Source organism: Macrosteles quadrilineatus, unplaced genomic scaffold, assembly GCF_028750875.1.
Source record: "Macrosteles quadrilineatus isolate MER2022 unplaced genomic scaffold, UCM_ALF_1.0 Scaffold_7__1_contigs__length_78375512, whole genome shotgun sequence".
NCBI lineage: Eukaryota > Metazoa > Arthropoda > Insecta > Hemiptera > Cicadellidae > Macrosteles > Macrosteles quadrilineatus.
This window is the reverse complement of record NW_026542600.1, coordinates 42941681-42951294: the sequence shown is the minus strand read 5'-3', so window position 1 is coordinate 42951294 and position 9614 is coordinate 42941681. Positions and strand designations below refer to the sequence as shown.

General features: G+C 36.4%; 1 protein-coding gene across 2 annotated transcripts in view; it reads left to right on the top strand.

Moving 5' to 3' along the window:
- The first annotated feature begins 2074 nt into the window (after positions 1-2074).
- LOC128998010 (sarcolemmal membrane-associated protein) overlaps positions 2075-9614 on the top strand; it is a 73204-nt gene continuing 65664 nt past the window's right edge. For both annotated transcript variants that reach the window (XR_008491174.1, XM_054423931.1), the window contains exon 1: positions 2075-2387. The gene's annotated coding sequence lies outside the window, so the exon portion shown is untranslated. The remainder of the gene's footprint in view (positions 2388-9614) is intronic.

Here is a 9614-nt window from a genome sequence, read left to right as displayed (position 1 = left end):
TTTACGTCAATTTAACACTAAAAGACTTTCTTAACACTAAAAACTTCCATTGATGAAACATTTTTTGAAAAAAAAAAAAAAATACTTCTTTGGCGGTTGATGCAGCACCTATAATTATTGTTCGTTGAAATATTCTTGTAGGATGTAGGTTAAATAGCTTGTCTTTAACAACTCCTTTAGGACAGAGCAAGAGACAGTGCAGGTGGTTGTAATCTTCAAGGCAAGCGTTGGGAACGAGTTCTTGAATGGTCTTTGACATTCTGCAGATGGGCATGTCTAAGTCGGAGCGATGTCTTGTACCATGGCTATAAACAGTGTCTCTTGATGGGAGTTTAGATTTGATTTCACATGAGCAGCTAACATGAAAATATTGACTATGTAGATGGTTAAAATTCCGGTGCTGAAAAACAGAGGTTTTCAATGGTCCAAAACCCTTTTACTAAAAGTTAAGTATGCACACTTGATTTTGCAAAATGTTTTTTTCTGTACCTGATTTAAGAACATCTTGACATGTTGGTGCATGGCCCTGGCCCCGTGGAAAAGAGCGTGATACACTACAAGCAAATAAGGTACAGCCTTTGTCAACTTCCTAAGTAGATGGACCACCGTCCTAGCCAGTATTTTACCAACCGTTTCGATATTTTCATTTTTTGTTGTGGTGTTTCCGGACCAATTGAATAGATGATTTGACAGTTTAAAAAAGTGAAAATACTTGATTGGCATTTAATCTATTTATTTAATTTTTTTGATATGTTTAGCCGAAGTAATTGATTTTGATTAATAGGAGAAGCCAACTCAGTAACGTCTTTGTACTTGTTGGCCAAGATTACAAACAAGTTTCTGAGTATTGTTTCACGGCCGCCTTTAACTCCAGGCCGCGGTCTTTGAAGTGGCAACGTCGCAAGCAGGGTTGTAACAGCAGTTTTTTTTTTAAGCAGCTAATGGTATTTGTGTACTTACGAAAGCTTGGTTACTGGATTATGAAAATATTTACTCCTCTTTAAATGTACAGATATAGATTTTTAATTCAGTATGTTAATTTTATTTTCAATATTTTAATAAATTTATGTCCATAAATTGTTATTTAAATCAATAAAGTGCAAATGATTGAGCTGATGTGACCTGTCTGCCATGTTATCTTATGGGACGTCTGACACTTAACAACCCTACTTGCGACGTTGCCAATTCTACCAGGCCGCGGCCTGGAGTTAAAGGTGGCACTGATTGTTGTCATTATCGAGTTTTAATTGATTATTCAATTTATTTTATTTGCCACAAACCATCAGCGTTTTGCTTCAGTGTGTCAGCCGTCCGAGTGCCAAGGTTAGGATTTGTCCCGGACGAAAATACAGGAGTGTGTCATCCGCAAACCTGAGGGTCATAAATGAGCTCTTGGGGGACTCCATGCCTCAAATATCCATATGACCTGAGATTTTGCACCGTTAAAGGTGTTCAAGGAAACAATTTGCCTAAGGAACAGCCTGACTGACTAATTGATTAACAGTCAAATTTTGCAATGACAAGTTACTTGTTTTTTTTTTGTTTTTTTTTATAGGGTCTTCTTAATTATATCAATAGATTACATATATTTTTGTTGATTGAACTATTTTTGTCGCCTCTGGCCGAAACACTAAGGTGGCGGGTTGTCGTGGTGGCACATTGACGGTGACCCGTTACACCGTTTATAATCATGGACCCTTTGCAATATTTTATAAATGGACAATAAAAGATTTTTCTTAGTAACATTTTAGTATACAGTAGCCAAGCCACTGTAGTTACCAAATTATATTTACAACTGTATATATGTACATGACTAAAATCTTAGCTGATTAGGATACCTTAGTAATGCCATAGATAAAACATACTCCTCAATGACCCTTTGAGGAGTATGTTTTATCTATGGCAATGCTTATTTTATAGACAAGTCTTCATGGTGCATATTTGCTCAACTTTCTTAATTTTCGTACTCTATGATCTGTCTGTAAATTGTTGTTGTAGACCTGGCTGTTGGCTGGATGGATGTGATTGTGTTGTGATGTGATGTCGACTGAGTCTGGTCTGACTGAGTGAGATAATGAAGGTGATTGTAATGGGTGGTGTAGTTGTAATATAAAAATATTCCATCTTGTATTTATATGAACTTTTTCATCAAAATAAACTTTTTTGTGTTAAAAAACTGGAAAGCAACAATAAACTTTGTGGAAACCATAACATACATTTAGTGTTGTTGCTGTAGTTCTAAACGGACAAGATTATTAAATACGACTGATAATCTTACAAACTGAAAATTTAGTCTTGGAAGGGCAAAACAACACTTTCAATCACATTGTTTGGACAGTAGTTTGTTTCAACGATTTAATCTCATGTTCAAACAAACTCTTTACAAAGTAAGTACAACTTTAATTGTATGAAACAAATTTTCTATTAATTTTACTTAGCCTGTTACTTATAATAGGCCTACTGTATCATGGCCCTTGCCATTGTAGCTTACAATAGACTATAAAGTTTTATCACTAGCAATTATTTATCCCCTGAGTAGCCTATGTAGGTATAGACATAACTTACATCACTATGACTACTAGCCTACATCAATAGGCCTATGTTTACATCAAAACCATAACTGTTATTATAGCCTATTTGAATATGACTGTGGTGTTTTCTTTATTTCGATAGTTACACCTTTTTTACAAAGACAAAGGCCTAATGTAACTTATGTTTACGTTCTCAAGTTTGACTAAACTTAATCAATAGTTAAATAAATAAATAAATAACGTCTTTATTTATCCAGCGTACATCAGATACAAAGTTCTGTTTTACATGCAAACTTTTGTCATATACAAGTAAATTAAAAAGAAACATTCTTAAAAAATAAAACTAAAGGTGCATATCTTTAACATTCTTCTTAAATACCATTAATCCTTTTTCTTTTACCCCTGATGGTAGAGCATTGTAAACCAGGGGTCCAAAGTAGGAAAAGGCCTTTTTCCCCGACTCAGTTCTGACCCGCGGTAACTGCAACAAGCCTTCCTGACGAGTACTGCGCCCACAGACCTCAGATCTTCGTACCAACTTGGTATTCAGATACTGAGGTTGGTTTGTCAGCAGCGTCTTGTGAACCAAAATTGATGTTTGGAGATCAGAGATTTGCTGTATGGATAGTGTATGAGATTTCAATCTAAATTCACTTATATGGTCAAATTTCTTCAAATTATAAACAAACCTCAGTGCATTATTCTGGAGCCTTGTCAGTATTTTGATTTTTTCTTTCGTTAAGCAACCAGAAAAGGTAGAGAGGCAGTAGCTAATAGATGGATAAACCACTGCTTGCACTATTTGAAGTTTTGCTGAAGTAGGCAATATGAACCTCAACCTGTGCAACCGTCTCAACTTGCCAACAGCAACACGACAGATACGGCTCACCTGCTCAGAAAATTTAAGAGTATCATCCAGATGGACACCAAGGACTCTTAACGAAGAACAAAGTGATAAAGGCATATTATCCAATGAAATCATCATACTACCCCTATTAGAATTCAGTCTGCCTTGCAGAGAAGAATTACTGACATGCAAAACTGAGCACTTATCAGGATTTAGTTGCAGCCCATGATCATCAGACCATTGCTTAACCACACTCAGATCACAGTTCACATCCCTGATCGCGTCAAGGAGATTCGAAGATGGAAAAGAAGCGATAAGATGTGTATCATCTGCATATGAATGAATAGCACAATACCTCAGTTGACTCCCAAGGTCGGAAGTGTAAATCAAGAAAAGGATCGGCCCTAGACAACTACCTTGCGGAACACCTCTAATCTTTGGCAAAAAGTCTGACGCTTTCAGATCAACCTTAGTCTGTTGGGACCTATTGTTTAGGTAAGAGGAAACCCAGGCCACAGAGGTTACATCAAATCGGTAAAACCGCAGTTTAGAGAGCAGAAGATCAAAATCCACCGAATCAAAGGCTTGTGAATGCCTAATCATGAATGAATGAATAGGTAGTTATGCCTAATCATATCAGCAATTGACATATTAGGCTACAGATTTTAAATTTAACCTAAGCAACTTAAGTTAAATAGAAAATAATGCAATGTTTTTAACCTTTTATGCAGATAGTGATATCCCTTGCCCATAAAAAAGGCTATGTAGGCCAGGTTATCATCCCCTAAGCTATAAGACATAAGATCCATTTATTTCCTTTAGAACTTTAAGTAGGCCTACAAAGTCATTGGAAAACGTCTAATTCTAGTACATTATGAAATATACAGGTACACTTACGTATTATACGGAGGCCACTTATTTTACAGCGCGCTGCGGCGGTTGGGTTAAGTTGGGTTATCATAAATATGTTTGTAGAACTTTCCTAGTTTCGTTATGAATCGAACTATACGAGATGAGTCATAAAAACTTATGATAACCCAACCTAACCTAACCGCCGCAGCGCGCTGTAAAATAAGTGGCCTCCGTATGATACGTAAGTACCAATATACATTAAAGATTATTAAAAAATAAAACAAATCCTTCAACATCACATGATACAGAAAAGGAAATACATAATGTGTCAGGTGACAAATGAAAAAGTCCTGAAACTCGCCATGCAAAGAGTGAAAAACCAAAAGCACACTCGGCAAAACATCAGCAAAAATAAAGTACGGAAAGTAAATAAAAGAAACGTCTTATAACACTTAAAACATATATTTATGCTTATACTGTTACTCACAAGACGGTAAATATACAAAAAAGATGGTAAGTGGTGATCGATTTCGATTGGACACTCCAATCATCATCAGACCCAATAGGCGAATGACAAGAATCTTAATGGTGTCCCTACTTATACCCTATTGGCTACCGGAAGCACCGGCCAATGCATTTTTATAAGTACAACTGGAATCAAAATGTATTTGTTCATTAATCAACTTATTTCTATTTTTACATTTTTCCCTATAAATATACAATTCTTCCCAAGCATTCATTTATCCTTTCTTACAATTCTTTAAAATATCTAGATTATCCTCCATTTTTCCTAGTGAGTGGCCATTTTGTAGCTGGTGTTGTGCGACATTTGATCTTTCCGGTTTGTTGTTCCTCCACGCAGATATGTGGTTTTTGAAGTGGTTAACGAAGTTCACAGTCTGTCCAATGTAGAAGTTATCACAATCGTTACAATTGATTTTATAGATGCCCGAAGCGTCGAATTTGTTGAAATCTTCTATTTTCGGATGCAGTATTTTACTTATGGTGTTCTGAGTCCTGTAGGCTATTGAAACTCCGTATTTCTTGAATCTGTTAGCAGTCCTTTGTGTTGTAGTCCCCGTGTAGCTAAATGTGATATATCTGGTGTTTTCCTCTTTTATCTCTTCTAATGTTGTTCTGCTGTGTAGTGTATTCTGCCTATCGATTTTCCTTCTCGTCTTCCTTGCGATTTCCTCTATCGTCTTGGTTTGAAATCCATTAACTTGAGCGATCTTCTTAATGGTGTCCAGTTCTTTCTTCCTATTGGCTTGGCTAAGTGGGATCTTATAGGCTCGGTACAGCATAGATCTAAATGCTGCGGTCTTGTGGATTGTCGGATGGATAGACTTGCTGTTGATTGTAGTGTCCGTTTGCGTAGGTTTCCTGTAGATGTCAAATTCTATCTTGCTCTCTTTTCTCTCTAATGTGAGGTCCAGGAAGTTGATCTTTTCGTTTTCTTCAAACTCGTTGCTAAAGGTGAGGTTCGGGTGGTGGCTGTTTAGTGTCTGCATCATCGTTTCGTGCTCTTGCTCCTGGGCTTGTTTGAAGATAACAAGAATGTTGTCTACATATCTACAGTTTTACATCATGATTCTTTCTTAAATTCTTTAACATTTCTTTTTCCTGATGCTGTAAAAATATTTCTGACAAAATTGCCGAAAGTGGACTTCCCATAGCTAAACCATCTGTTTGTTCGTATAAAATCTATTGTTAAATCTAAAATAATTTTGTTTCAAAACAGTCACAAGCAATTTTACAATCTGATTGACATATTCATCGTCTAAACTATTCTGTAAAAGCCTACATTTAACAAGATCTACAGTTTCAGATACAGGTATGTCAGGTATGTCACAATTTTGAAACATTGTAGGTAGGAGCACATTTAAAGTTAACTAAGGGTCTGATGGGTACATTCCTCCGGTGTATTTTTGGGATCCCTTTCTTCACGGGTGCTTTAGAATTTAGGATGTTCATCTTCTGTCGACATTCTTCGGGAATCACTCTGGTGCATCTCTTCACGACGTCGGAAAGCTCTTTTTGGTACCTCTGCGTTGGATCCTTTTTCAGCTCTTTGAAGTTATTTTCTTTGATGAAATCTTCCGTCTTCTTTACATATTCTTCTTTTCCGAGCACTACTATGGCGTTGCTTTTTACTGCTTTCACAACAATTGAGCTATTCTCTTCCAGTTTCTTCTTTATTTTGTTGCACGTCTTCAGTTCTTCATTTCTGCTGGGATCTATGGGTCCTTGGCTGGTGAAATCGTTGGCTGTCACTTCCGTCCAAACGGCATAATGGTCTACGTCTCTGAGTGAGTTTACATTTGCTTCAACTTCAGTAGCTAGTAGTTTGTTTTCGTCCTTCTTCTTCATTGCGAAATTGTACTTCATTCCGTAGTTCAGTATTTTCGTTTCTTCTTCACTGAATTAAATGTCTGTAAGGTTGATGACTCTCTTCTGGAATTTGTGTTCTGTACTGGTCCTATCCAAGTCTTCATTAGACGTATTCTTCTCTACGAGTTTGTCTAATTTGTCGTTTATCCGTAAATATTTCCGGTCCATGGCGTCTTCAACCTCTTCACTGACGACTTTGTGTAGTAAATTCCATGCAATTAGTCTGGTTAATCTGGTTCAGTTCTTCTTTTTCACAGTAAAGTTGTTTGATCATATTTTGGATGAATAATACGTCTCCTTGTTCCTTGGTTCTTTTAGCGGCAGTGGTGTTACAGTTGACCTTGATTTTAGCGTATTGTGGTGTAATTCTCTTCTTGATACATTCTTTGTTGAAGTAAATATCTGCAATCTTCATGGAAATCTTGATTCTTGTATCCCTATATTTTGCTGCTACCTTTGCTTGAAAAAAAAGTACGTACATAGGCCTATTCTTTTTTCAGTTTAAAAAATTCATCTATAGATACTTTCCATTGCGCTGGCCAGGAAGAGATATTCCACACCCCTTTTGAATTGTTTACTTGGAAGGCTCTGGGCTGTACAAGAGAACATATTGAGTAGTTTAAGGCTTCAATGTCATAGTTTCTTTGTAATTTCTTAAGCCTAACAATGAGTACATTTACATCCTGTTACTTCTTAAGTTAATCTTTGGTCAACCTACAAGTACAATCCCATTGATTTTGACAATTGCCGGCAACAGGTTCTCTAACCAAAGTGAGGTTATTTTGACATTATAAAAACCATGGTTTTTAACCCTAATTGTTTTACTCTTTTCGCATTGACTATGACTTGTATTGTCTTAAATGTTGTGAAACTTTCTACGAAACCCAACGGGTGGATTCTATTTTAGAAAATTTGGTCTACTAGATTCCGACTGATGATGGACCTTCGGGCCCGAAATTAATTTCGGATCAAAAAACAGGATTGCTAAGGTAAGGCCTTATAATATCAATTAATATATAAGCAATCCAGAGGCTAAAATGATTGATAATAAATGGCTTGAAGAATGGTAAAATAAAAAAGGAATAGAGAAAATATTTTAATTTTTAATTAGCCTAACTTAAGATTTGAAAGTTGCCATTGTTTTATGTTATTTATGTTGACGTGAGTTGTTTTGAAAAACATATGTTGTAATATGAAAAACGCTCTAGAATAAAGAAGAATTTCATTTGATTTCATTCATTTAATTTCATTTCATTTCATGTCTGCTGGAATGTGCCGGGTGTCTAGGTTAGGTTCTACCAAAATTATTTTAAGTTATCTTACGTAAACGAAAAAAATCAATGCATCAGTGGCGGCTAGTGGGTTAAAGTAGCTAGTGGGAGGATGCATAGCATTTTTTTGGGAGGTTACTGATACCGGGAGAGGGTCTTGGTTAAAGTAAAAAAAATTAGTAACATTTTTAAAACATTGGTTCCAAAAGCCTAATTTTTAGATAGGCCTAAGTTGCTTTATTCATCTAGGCTAATTAAATGTCCTCACCGCATAAGTTAATTTGCAGAAATCTTTTTTACAGAATTCATAATTCATTAGCATCACTGAACAATACTTCTAGAGAAACAATAGGCCTAAGTTAGTACCTATACAGTAGAACCTCGATAGTTCGACACATTGTGGACTTAAGCACAGAAAACATACTACTATAACCCAGAATGCCAACCGCATGGTAAAAAGCATTAAGCGTTTTGAGAGAGCTTTGCCTGTCAATCCGTAGGCAGCGCCACCAGCGTTGCCATGCACTCAGCATAGCAACGCTGGTGGCGCTGCCTACGAATTGACAGGCAAAGCTCTCTCAAAACGCTTAATGCTTTTTACCATGCGGTTGGCATTCTGGGTTATAGTAGTATGTTTTCTGTGACTTAAGGGATGTCGAACTATTGAAATGTCAAACTATAGGTAGTAAATGGAGTTTAACATAAAGAAATAAGTAAAAACACAAGTCTTTTATAGTTAAATAACCCAAATTTATTAAATACTAAAATGCTTAACAATTTCACTGCTCATTAGTTAAGTCTCAAGTCAGCAATAAATGAAAAATTAATGTTAAAATCAGTTAACATCACAATAGTAACCATTAAATACCACTGGACAAAATAGCTCAGCCCGTGTTGAACTACAAGGAGTTTCGAACTATCGAAGGTTTATTGTATTACAGTAGACTCCCTCTTATCCGGACACCTTTTAACCGGACATCGGTTTAACCGGATTACACTCGGCAGAAATGACATCTCTTTAACCGGACAATTTTTATCAGCACATCGGTTTAACCAGACTAGATCAGCAGGAAGTGGGCGGTACTGAAACACTGTTCTCGTGGGAAAGATTTGAGACCAGTGATAACGTATCTAAATACAATGCTCGCCTAAATTTAAGTCAACTATTTGGATTACATTAAGAGTTTTTGGGGACATCGGTTTAACCAGAAAAACCGTTATCCGGGCTGGCCTCAGTCCCGAAGAGTCCGGATAAGAGGGAGTCTACTGTAATAAAAGTTAACACCTCAAATACGGACAGCACAATGAACATAACCCTATGAATCAATAGCCACTATTGTAGGCTATTCACTTATTTGACGTTTACTGATCAGTGATCATATAGTGTTGACATTGACAGTCAACAGATCACAGTGCTCGTTGTGGTAATAGCTAGAAATACTGTTTGGACGGAGTCCAAAACGCCCTAATATCTGTAGCATTAGAGCCTGACACAGCACTGTGATTGGTCAAATTGTTTCATACGGTTTATATGGGAGTTTGTACTAATATCTACATAGTCCCCTTGTAGGGCTACTTTCTGCATTGCAAAAACATGTTGTGTCCATTATCATCCATCCTAAAAGTATTGACCTAGCCAACGTTTATGTACCGGTACTGTACATTCAAATGCAGGAATGTAAATCATATTTATGTTAATTATTATAGGCAAATTTTTACTTT